The sequence below is a fragment of the Rattus norvegicus genome, chromosome 11 (genome assembly GCF_021556685.1).
Source record: "Rattus norvegicus strain SHRSP/BbbUtx chromosome 11, alternate assembly SHRSP_T2T, whole genome shotgun sequence".
NCBI lineage: Eukaryota > Metazoa > Chordata > Mammalia > Rodentia > Muridae > Rattus > Rattus norvegicus.
In genome coordinates, this window is record NC_141544.1 from 944,129 (window position 1) to 954,022 (window position 9,894).

Here is a 9,894-nt window from a genome sequence, read left to right on the forward strand (position 1 = left end):
TTTTAGACTCAGTTCTCTTATATTGAAGTGTTTTAAATGTACAAGTCAGTGGGCTTGCTTGTGACTCCTTGTACAGGTTTATACTGTACATTAGCCATCTTCATCCTCACAACTCATCTCCATTTCCACCTGCACACACACACACACACACACACACACACACACACACACACACACCCTGCTGCTCCCCTTCCTCTTCCTAAATGCCCCCTTTCAGTTTATATCCCTTATTAAAATCTAAATTTCCCAGTCGTCTTTTTGAGTCTGGCTTGTTTCACTTAACATATTGTATTGTACAGTTCCATCTTTTTTTTCTGAGAACAAAACCTTTGCTCTTACATATAGAAGAAAATCACATCAATGTATATCAAATTTTTAAGCCATTCATCCAGTGATCAACAGCTAAGGTTATTCCAATGGCTTGTCTATTGCACACAGTGTGGCAATCAGAATGGATGTGAAGGGGTCCTGGTTCGTTTTTATAGTCAGTTTGACTCAATCTGGAAGAAGGAGAATCAGCTGAAGAATTGCATCCATCAGATTGGGCTTTGGCCACATCTATGGAATGTTTTCTTTCTTTCTTCTTTTTTTTTTTTTTTTTTTGATGGTTGATGTGGAAGGGTCTAGCCCACTTTTGGCAGTGTCATCCCCTATGAAGGTGGCCCTGGGTTGTAGGAGAAGGAGAGAAAGCTGAGTAGGTCATGGATAGCAATCCAGTACCCAGCATTTCTAAGTTTTCTCTGCTTCCTTTCCTGCCTCTAGAGTCCTGCCTGAGTTCCTGCCCCAACGTCACTCAGTAACAGACAGGAACCTAGAAGATAGAGTGAGACAAACTCTTTCCTCCTCAAGTTGACGGCTGTGATGAGATTGTTCTTCTTGTTGCCGACTTGTTCTTCACTTTTTTGGAAGTTGTCTCTGTTTATTGTTCTTAGAAAGATGATATTACATGTTTTATCATGGGCTCTCTGTCTCTCTCTGTGTCTCTCTCTTCTCTGTCTCTGTCTCTCTGTATTTGTGTGTTTTTGTTTGTATATGTGTATTTGTGTGTGTTTGTGTGTGCATGTATGTGTGTATGTGTGTGTATGTATGGGTGTGTTTCTTTGTGCATGTATGAGTGTTTCTGTGTGTATATATGTGTGTGTTTGTGTGTTTGTGTGTGTGTGTGTGTGTGTGTGTGTGTGTGTGTGTGTGCTTTCCAGGCTTAAAAAAATTCCCCAAGGCTGTAAATCTCAGCAGGTGCCTAGAGAAGGAAGATGAAGGGGAGAAAAGGGGGAAAAATCATGTCCTTTAAGTTAACCCCACATTGAGGTCAGCCACATAGTGGACCAACAGTCACATAATGGCAGAGGAGTCATGAGAGCAGAGAGAGAGTAAAACTCAAAGTGTGAAGGAAAATGTGGTTAAAACTAAGATAGAAGGGAGAAAAAGAAGACGGTGCACTTAGAAGAGTGGACAGATTTTAAAAAGCTGCCATAAGTTGTTAATCTCTAAGTACATTTAAAAAAATTATAATGTTAAAGAGAAAGGGAATTACTGGGGAGAAGGAAGGGAGGGTCAGAGTGTGGTGGGGACAAGGGAGGGGTCTGAAAAGAATCCTTTTGAAGATACGAAGAACTATGTGACACAAACAATTAAAGTGCCCTGTATTTTACAGGTAAATTCCATTCTTACCTGCATCCAGTATTCTGTCTACCCATTTTTCAAAAACAAAATTACCTCATCTATTTCATCCTGATTTGCTGCATTTGATCTAATAAATTCCTTGTAATCAGAAGTGCTGGTAAATTTTAAAGACTTTTAAAATATGACTGGTCGATATCGAGTTTGTCATCAGTTTAGCCCGACTTTGGAAGCAGTTCCAGGAGATAATTTTTCCACCCTCTTTGCAAAGAATCCATAATTCATGATTGCCATTGACTTCAATACAAGGTATTTAATCCTGGCAAATTCCAGCTCTGTTTGAATAAAAATGGTCCTCCTCTAATTGTGGGTTTTGATAAAGATAATTTTGGGGTGCTATCCAGTGGGCTGCCTCGGACAGGGAGGCTACCAATATTTCTGATACAGAGAATGGCTTAAAGATAACCAAAGGAAAGATAGGAGCTGGGAAAATAACCACCAAGGATGTTGATGACTCAGAAACCAAAGACTTTTTCAGAAAAAAAATGCGTGAAAAGAGCTACTTGGGCAGACTGTGACTCGAGTCATCAGAATATTTGGGTGGGGACTTTATTTTGGGTCTCCAGGAGGCTACATGAGAAGCTAAAACCTAGATGCTGGACGTTTCTAAGCGCAACTAGGGAAGGAACAGGCCTGAGAGGGCTTCTATGACGTAAGCAGAGCCTGGATGATGTCACACAGAGAAGGGCAGAGGTTGCGCTTCTCATCCACTTGGGGGCGCTAGACTCCCCTGAAGGTGGGTTCACCATCTTCTCAGCGGGGTGTGAAAGCCAGTTCAGCTCCTGAACCCCACAATTATTCAGCAGCCTTTTGGTGCCTGACCGGTTTCCGAAGACAGAATCTGGACGACTAGGACATTTTCTTTCGGTAAATACGTTTATGAAGATAACGGGGACCCTTGTAGCCCAGAAAGCTAAAAGTTTTCCCTCGCACAGCGAGTAACCGTCTGTTCTGATGTCTTCCACGTTTGAGAGCTCGGCAGATGGTCTAGGCTATTCAGTCTCCGGAGTTTATTATACTTTGCTAACAATATCTAATTCATAATCCTACTAAAATGCCAAAGCTCCTCTCTGTGCCTGTGCATTTTAGGAGATAATATGTCTTGGTTTTTTGTTTTTTTGTTTTTGTTTTTGTTGTTGTTTGTTTTTGGTTTTTTTTTTTTTCAGAGCTGAGGGCCTTTTGTGTGCTAGGCAACTGCTCTACCACTGAGTTAAATCCCAACCCCAGGAGATATTATTCCTAAATGGCTGCTGTTGCCTACACAAAAGACTCTTGTTGTGGTCGAAGATGCAATAGCGTCGCGGAATAAACCTGGGGCTGGGTCAGGATGCACAGTACAGAAAGCCAGTGGACTGGTGTGCTGTGTCTCTGGGCAGACACTTGTGGACGTTGCCACATAGCTCATAGTTAGAGGGTAGAAAAGGGGTGTGGCCATCCTTCTGGCTCCTTTGCTATCCTTTCTCTGTTCTGCTTGCTTAAAGTGGGGACAGGGATACTTAATCCCACACTGATCTAGCCATTCAAGGAGAGGTTCCTCAGCAGAGGCAACGTGCCACGGGCTGAAGAAATGTGTCTGAATATGTTATTCTGAGCTGTAGAGAACCATTTTTTCATTTCCCTTTGCACTTTAGATTTTGATTTTTGAGGCAGGGTTTTTCTGTGGGTAGCATTGGCTACCCTGGAACTAACTCTGTAGACCAGGCTGTCCTTGATCTCACAGAGGTCTGCCTCCCTCTGCCTCTTGAGTGCTGGAATTAAAGGTGTGCTCCACCATTGCCCAGCCCTCCCACGAACTTCTGATTACGACAGAATTAGATTGAGATGCTCAAACCTGTTTACCATCACATTCCTCACCTGCTCCAAAGTTCTCTTAGACAAGAGCCTTGGTCCAGTGCCCTCCTCACCCAACCCCATTGTCTTGCAGGCACTCACATGACAGAGGAAACAGCATTGTGTCTGGTTTAAGCAAGCGAGCTCTTCAAACCCAGGCCATGACCAAGTATGAAGCCTGAACACAGAACGATAGCCACAAGACGGTGGACCAGGAGTGTCGTGGTCTACCACACGATGTCTACAGCCAAGAAGAAGAGCATGTCTCTGAGGAGGATGAGCACACTATCCTTCCAGAAGCGGAGGAGGAGGAGGCCATCTCCCCAGGCCCTGGGGGACATTGTGGGCTGCAGAATTTCTCACGGATGGAAGGAAGGTGATGAGCCCATCACCCAATGGAAGGCCATCGTTCTAGATCAACTGCCAACAAATCCCTCTCTCTATCTGGTCAAGTATGATGGAATTGAATGTGTCTACGGACTGGCACTTCACAGCGTTGAGAGGATTTTAAAGCTTAAGGTCTTGCCTCACAAAGTAGTGTTTCCTCAAGTGAAAGATGCCCATCTCGCAAGTGCCATGGTTGGCTGAGTTGTGGAGCATAAATTTGAGGGCAAACATGGCTCTAAGGACAACTGGAGGGGGGTGGTCCTAGCCCAGGTGCCGATCCTGAAGGACTGGTTTTACATCACCTACGAGAAAGATCCAGTCCTATACATCTACCAGCTCCTGGATGATTACACAGAAGGTAACCTCCGTATCATTCCAGAGACTCCTCCAGCAGAGGTGAAGTCAGACGTTGACAGCAACATCTTAACAGATCAATGTGTGCAGTTCACCAGAAGCGCTGGATCCAAAAAGATCGGCAAAGTCATTTACCAAGTTCTGGCCAAGTCTTCCGTGTACTTCTTCAAGTTTGATGGCAACGTCCACATCTACTTCTATGATCTGGTGGAAAAGATCCGTGAAGGTGAAATTCACAAAGTGAGGGGGACATAGATGGGAAATTAATAGGATTGGGGGGAAAATGGTTGTTTTTCTGTGTTTCAGATACCCACATGCCTTTGACAACCCCAGTATCTTTTCCAGTGGAATTTGTTTTTCCTCTAAAAATTAAAATGTGTGATGTGACGTGTTGTGTGTAAACACTTTGGTGGAGGAGACAGGCTGTGGTGGATGGAACATGGAGAGGATGATCTGTGGAGACGGCAGAGGGGTAAAGCCAAGTGTGTGGTCACACATGCAAACACCAGGGCTTGGTATGGGAACAGGAGGATGACCGGGGCTTCCTGACTGTGAGCCTCACCTCAGGTTCAGCAGGGGACCCCGTCACAAGGGAATACTATAGGTAGTGAAGGAGCAGAACATGCTCTACCCTCCCCAGCCTCTGAACTTACATCTCTCTATCCACACACACGCACACACACACATATAAATATGACTAGAGTATACGAGAGGCTTGCATCGGTTATATGCAAATGCAGTGTCGCTTTATCCAAGGAACCTGAGGAGTTTTAGATCATTGGGAGTCCTGGGGCCAACTTTCAGAGGACACGATATATCTCCTTATTGTGCAAACGAATCCTTTGTTGAGTGTGTGTCAGTGACTCCACACAGTTCTCCTCCTCTAGATTCCTTTGTATCACAGAGAATGATCTGGAAATACTGAAACAAATATAAACTAAAGGCTTTGTTGGGGTTTCTAGGCTTGCGTTAAAATCATATTTATCACGTTTTATTAAATGGAAGGGAAATCTTCAGCTCCCAGCAACAATAGAATCAATCATGTTGGCTTCTGTTTTATCCCATTATGAATAGCAATTACTTGCACATCAATAGCTCACCATGGTTTGTACTAAATCAGGATAAAGGGATATGTTTCCGTACAGATAAGTAAAGCCAATGTGGATAATCAAGGAGAAGCGGGGGAGGTATGATGCCTTTGGCTTATGGGAGAGTTATGGTTTGCTTGGATACTTGTTATGAAAATAACCCTAACCTCTACAAATGAAATGTAACGATAAAATATACTACCAAACAGGATGGACAATCATTATTTGATTTCTTTAAAAGAAAAAAAATATACTTTAGGATTTTGAATAAGTGTGACCCTCAGAATTTCAAATATTTGAATGTGTTTGGTTTCCCCTTGGTGGGATGTTTAGAAAGGATTGGGAGTTGTGTTTTAGTTAAAAGAGATATGTCAATGGGAGGTGGGGGCCTTGAGATTTCAAAAGGCCACCAGGCTTCTCTCCCTCTCCCTCCCTCCCTCTCCCTCTCCCTCTCCCTCCCTCCCCGTCTCCCTCTCTCTCTCTCTCTCTCTCCCTCTCTCCCTCTCCCTCTCTCTGTCTGTCTGTCTCTCTCTCCCTCTCTCCCTCCCTCCCTCTCCCTCTCTCTCACTCTACCTCTCCCTCTCCCTCTCTCTGTTTGTTGTCTCTCTCCCTCTCCCTCTCCCTCACCCTCCCTCTCTCTCCCTCTCTCTCTCCCTCTCCCTCCCTCCCTCTCTCTCTCCCTCCCTCTCCCTCTCCCTCTCTCTGTTTGTTTGTCACTCTCCCTCTCTCTCTCTCTCCCTCTCCCTCCCACCCTCTCTCTCTCTTCCTCCCTCTCCCTCTCTCTCCCTCCCTCTCTCTCCCTCTCTCTCATTCTCCCTCTCCCTCTCTCTCCCTTTCTCTCTCTCTCCCTCCTTCCCTCCCTCTCCCTCTCCCTCTCCTTCTTCCTGTCTCTGTCTCTGTCTCTGTCTCTCTCTCTCTCCCTCTCTCTCTCCCTCCCTCTCTCTCTCTCACCCTCCTCTTCTCCCTCTCCCTCTCCCTCTCCCTCTTCTTCTTCCTGTCTCTGTCTCTGTCTCTGTCTCTCTCTCTCCCTCTCTCTCTCCCTCCCTCTCTCTCTCTCTCACCCTCCTCTTCTCCCTCTCCCTTTCCCTCCCCCTCTCCCTCTCCCTCTCTCTCTCTCTCTCTCTCTCTCTCTCTCTCTCTCTCTCTCTGCTCTCTCTCCCTCTCTCTCTCTCTCATCTGGGGAACAGGATGTGAGCTCTCAGGATCTACTCCAGCCATGACTGCCTGCCTGCCAGCCTGCTGTCATGGTGTCTACCCCGATGGTCCATGGACTCACCCTCTGAAACTGTAAAACGGCAATTATATGTTTCCTGTCATAAATTGGTTTGGTAACGGTGTCTCTACACAGCAATAGAACAGTAACTAAGGCACACATATTCCTGTTTATTTTTCTAATACATCTGTATTCATTTAATTAAAGTTACCTGTTTTCAATTGAACAGTTTTATGAATATGTTTCAAGTTTAAAGACAAATAGTGCCAAATAGGAGTGCACTGCTAGGGGGTGTGGCCTTGTTGGAGTGGATGTGGCCTTGTTGGAGTAAGTGTGTCACTGTGGGCATGGGCTTTAAGACCGTCACCCTAGCTGCCCGGAAGCCAGTCTTCTAGCAGCCTTCAGAGGAAGATGTAGAACGCTCAGCTCCTCCTGCACATGCCTGTCTAGATGCTGCCATGCTCCTGCCTTGATGATAATAGACTGAACATATGAACCTACAAGCCAGCCCTAACTAAATGTCCTTGTCAGACTTGCATTGGTCATGGTTTCTTTTCATAGCACTAAAACCCTAAGACATACATACATATATACATACATATATACATACATATATACATACATATATACATATATATATATATATTTACACACACACACACACACACACACACACACACACACCATTACAGGGAATTTAGATCTAGCCAGGGCCCCTGCAGTTTCGTTGGTCCATCTGATACACGTGTTAATGGAACATGTCTCTCTCTGTTTCTTGTTCTAGGAAGTATGTGGACAACATCTGCAGACTCGCTTCATTTTGCTTTATTCTCCTCTTCAGCCTTAGAAATCGCAGCTTACAGAGGGGGGAAGATGGGAACTTGGTTCGATAGCTCTTTTTGTCTGTGGGTAGCTTACATCTCAAGTCACAAAGGGAAAATAAATATAACAAGAGATAATAATAAACATCCAAACCGTGATGGGAAGTTCATATCCGTTCCCCTTAATGAATGTCAACTTTGGAAATTGGAATCCAAAATGAGATGAGACTTTTGAAAAATCCTAATTCTCAGGCAGGCTTTGGTATTTCTCTTTCCCTGAAGAGGAAAACCACTAGAAAAAGACAGATGGTAGGTTGCTTTTGTCCAAAAACCTAATCAGAAGCATTTGATAATGAGCATAGAGGGGGCTCACCCCATGTTTACCAAAGAATAAAGTAATATGGGGGCGGGGGAGACATCTAGAGAACAGTTGGTGCCTTATTGGTATTAAAAAAAAATCCAGAAGTCAAGAAATAATATTTGACAAGAGAAAAAACTAGGTTTCCATTAGGCAGACTGTTTTTAAAATTGCCTTCCTTTTAGTCATGGAAAGAGGGGGGTGGAGCAGGTCAGTCTGTAGATAACTAAAGTCATTCCCATCAAAAAATTAAGAACAATGTGGATTTTTAATGTACTTTAATAAAATTAGAAATTTTAGCTTTCAAAGGGGAAAAATTGTGTTCCAGAGAGAGAGAGAGACAAAGGAGTGTCCAAACTCATACTTGGTTCTTTCAATAAATCTACCGGTAACTCGTGTGTTTGTTGATATTAGGATGAAAACGCAGGTTGGATATCTCGACTTAAGAGTGTAACGTGTGGGGCTGGGGATTTAGCTCAGTGGTTAGAGCGCTTGTCTAGGAAGCCCAAGGCCCTGGGTTTGGTCCCCAGCTCTGAAAAAAAGAACCAAAAAAAAAAAAAGAGTTTAATGTGTATGAATAGCTGCCAGTGGAAAGACTTGTCCTCGGATCTCTCAAAAGGCATGAAAAAGCCTCCGTGGAGTTACTGGATTTTGTTTCAAAGACTTTAGCTCCTTGTCTGCAGGGATGCAGGGCCTCAAAGGAAGGGCCTGAGACCTCCTAAGAGGTAGCGTCCAACACCTGAGGCCATGCGCACAGAGGGAAGTAGCCCTTCTCAGAAAATGGAGCTACGAGAGCTTACAAATGAAGGTGACACATCGATCAAATCGCTGTAATAGAACGATGGCAGCCAGTTCACAGAGCGAGGCAGCTGTCAGCGACTTGGCGTAGAACTAAGAGGATTTGAAAAGATAATAACACACAGAGTTCACAGAAGCCACTATAGACTCATGGGGTCTGCGAATTTAATCCATGTGCTTTGGGCAGAGAAAACAATCCAAACCAGAGATCCCTCTTGCTCAGCCCGAGGGAACGCTGTGCTTTGCCCCAGATGTCCCATGTCAAGGACTCAACCTAAATGCCAGAAGCCTGTGAGAAACCGGAACTACATCATTTCAGTGCTGACACCGGAAATGGTTCAAGTCTGCACCTTCATTGGAAGGAGAAGAAATAAGTCACACAGCAACGGAAGTAATCCTCGTCAGGGTCTGTGTGAGGTCGGAAGTGTACGGCGCCATGATCAATCAGTAAGTACTGCCTACACGTGTCGGGTGTACCCACACAAATGAGGAAATGGTTTTTAAATTTAAACACAATTTCTAATAACTATTAACTTTTAAGTGTCCAGTTTTAGCACTAGCTTCCTGATTCACAAGCTTCACTGAACCTGGTGAAACATTTCCTACTCTCCTAGGAATCCTAGACGTGAGAGGGCACCAAGGCAGCCTGCGCAGCCCACGTCAGTCTCCATACAAAGTGCACTTTGCAGGCTGACACCCACACGGCTGGTCTGCAGTTCACCAATCCTGGTCATGAAGGCATCGAAAAACAGGAGACGCCCTCCCTGGGAGAGACACAGTCTCTGTTTCCTGCCTTCTGGAGGCTCCACGGTCATTCCACCCTTAACTCTGCACCATCCTGTTGACAAGTGTCTGGGCTTTATCTTTGACTTAGGAGTATATTTTAGTCCTTTAGACCTCTCTCTCTCTCTCTCTCTCTCTCTCTCTCTCTATCTCTATCTCTATCTCTATCTATCTATCTATCTCTCTGTGTGTGTGTGTGTTTGTGTGTGTGTGTGTGTCTGTGTGTATGTCTCTGTGTCTGTCTCTCTTTCTGTCTGTCTCTATCTCTCTCCCCCTCCCCTTGCCCCCCTCCCCTTCTCTGTCTCTCTCTCTGTCTCTCTCTCTCTCTGTTTCTGTGTGTGTGTTTGTGTGTGTGTGTGTGTGTTTGTGTGTGTGTGTGTGTGTAAATGTTATAAAGGTTAATAGAAAGAAAAAGTTTCACGTTCCAGTTAAAATTTAAAATAAAGATTCTTTTTTTAAAGCTTTATTTATTTATTCCATGTATGTGAGAACACTGTCACTGTCTTCATACACACCAAAAAAGGGCATCAGATCCCATTACAGATGGTTGTGAGCCACCATGTAGTTGCTGGCAATTGAACT

The 9,894-nt window shown here is 44.5% G+C and overlaps 1 long non-coding RNA gene across 1 annotated transcript; it reads left to right on the top strand.

Moving 5' to 3' along the window:
* The first annotated feature begins 2,385 nt into the window (after positions 1-2,385).
* LOC148002399 (uncharacterized) lies at positions 2,386-7,538 on the top strand. The gene is made up of 3 exons (XR_015633706.1): positions 2,386-2,547; positions 3,605-4,477; positions 7,337-7,538. It is a non-coding gene; the product is annotated as an uncharacterized LOC148002399 (long non-coding RNA).
* The last annotated feature ends 2,356 nt before the right edge of the window (positions 7,539-9,894 follow it).